The sequence below is a fragment of the Jaculus jaculus genome, chromosome 2, assembly GCF_020740685.1.
Source record: "Jaculus jaculus isolate mJacJac1 chromosome 2, mJacJac1.mat.Y.cur, whole genome shotgun sequence".
Taxonomy (NCBI): Eukaryota; Metazoa; Chordata; class Mammalia; order Rodentia; family Dipodidae; genus Jaculus; species Jaculus jaculus.
In genome coordinates this window covers 71,996,116-71,997,957 of record NC_059103.1, presented here as the reverse complement: position 1 = coordinate 71,997,957, position 1,842 = coordinate 71,996,116, and the positions used below count along the sequence as shown (strand labels likewise).

Below are 1,842 nucleotides of genomic sequence, written 5' to 3'. Positions count from 1 at the left end.
CTGCTGGATCTGCTGCCACTGGGGCCTCTGTTGCCGGTTCCAGAGCCACTGATGTTGCTGCTGGACTCTGCTCCTGCTTGGGTCCTGCTGTCAGCTCAAGTTGGCGTAGCCAGTCCCGGGACCACTGCTCTGTTTGCTGGAGCTGGGCACAGGCAGTTGGGGAGGGGAGGGAGCCTCAGCTGCTCTAGTTCTCTCACTCTTCTTCATGTTCTTCTACCTTGTGATCTGTTCCTCTGCTGTTTACTGCCACTCTCCCTGCGATGTGAGTGGCAGCTCCCCTCACCTGGCTTTTCCTGTGGCTTGAGCTAGGCCTGGCGGCCTTCTGGTGCCCTGCCACCGCCATGGTCAGCGGACATGCTGGGGCCGCTTTTGCCAGCCCGTGCAGGCTCTGCATGCTCTGAATCACTTCTACTTCTCCACTGCCATTTCAATTTCCTATACACCTCACATTTTAGTAAATGTGTGTATTTTGCTGAGTGTTTTCGTTCTTTTTCCCCCCTAGGAGGTTTTGGCGTGGTGCCTATACCGCCATCTTAACCGGCAGTCTGGTGTAATTTTTTAATTGCCTTATAAGAAAGATAATTATTTGCTTCTTGGCCTTTAGGCTAAGATCAAGTGTAGTATCTGTTCTTATCAGTTTAATATCTGATATGTCCTCTATCTGAGGACAATATATCAAATGGATTTTTGGAGCTCAGATTTGGAATAGGAGCTTGCTTCTTCCATTCCACTCATTGATCTGATATTGCAGTACCTCTAGGAAAGGTGCACCCCCTCAGGGAATAAAAAAAAATAAAAAAGAAAGATAATTAATGATAGGGTGAGATGAATTGAAGGAACTGGGAAGAAATTTTTCAATGATTACTTGTTAAAAATGCCTTTTGAGTGGTATTTAAATCAGAATGTTAAAGTATATAAATAAAGGTGTGCAGATGTAAAAAAAAAAAAAAAGAAAGAAAAGAAAATTTCAGGCTAAACCTAAACACCATGCCTAAAGTTAAATGTTTTTAGACTGTTTACAAACTTTAAGAAACAAAAGCTAATTTTCAGGCTAAAATATGTTGGGATGGCTTGCTTACGTTTTATCAAATTTATGTCATGGGTAAAACATAAAATTGTTTTATATTTATAAATTTTTCTGTGGTACATAAAATCAATAGCTATCAAGTTTAAGCCAAAATCATTGGTTGTCAAATAATGTTTTTTCTCTCAAAAAATATTTATCAAGGTTTATATTAATATTTAGCTAGCTGTTTGGCTCAGAAAAGACCAAATTCTACTCAATTATATGTAAAGCAACTGTCTCAATTTTTACATCTTAAGTCCAGTGCTTATAGCAAAATTAACTCTTAAGACATAGTCCCTTCTTTAGGGTACAGCCTAAATCTCAAATAATGGTCCTCATCTGAAAGAAAAGATAAAAGGAAAAAGAATTCAAGCTCCATGGTTCTGTTTCCAATGTTCTCTGGGTAATTTGTACCCACATGTATCTGAACTAATCAAAGATGTTTTCACACAGGTGCTAAGACCTTACACTGCCTTACTTGTCCTTTTCTGATGATTTCTAGGTTAAATTTGTTAAGTTTATAAATCAATTGGTACTGTTTTCAAGACTGGTAACAGGTTATGCCTATATTTATAAATGTTAGATATTTAAGATGTGAGATGTGCCTACTTCCTATGCCTCAGATATATGGCTCATGCTGCCACAGTACAACAAAAAATTTAAAGATAAGACAAAATGATTTTAGAAACCCTTATGCCATTCTTTAACTAATTCTATTTCAGTAATAAAATGTGCTATATATGTACATACATCCAGGCTGGTGTAACTTCCTTTCT

General features: G+C 38.3%; 1 non-coding gene across 1 annotated transcript; it reads left to right on the top strand.

The window, feature by feature from the left end:
* Positions 1-585: 585 nt before the first annotated feature.
* On the top strand, positions 586-776 carry LOC123458889. The gene has a single exon (XR_006635839.1). It is a non-coding gene; the product is annotated as a U2 spliceosomal RNA (small nuclear RNA).
* The last annotated feature ends 1,066 nt before the right edge of the window (positions 777-1,842 follow it).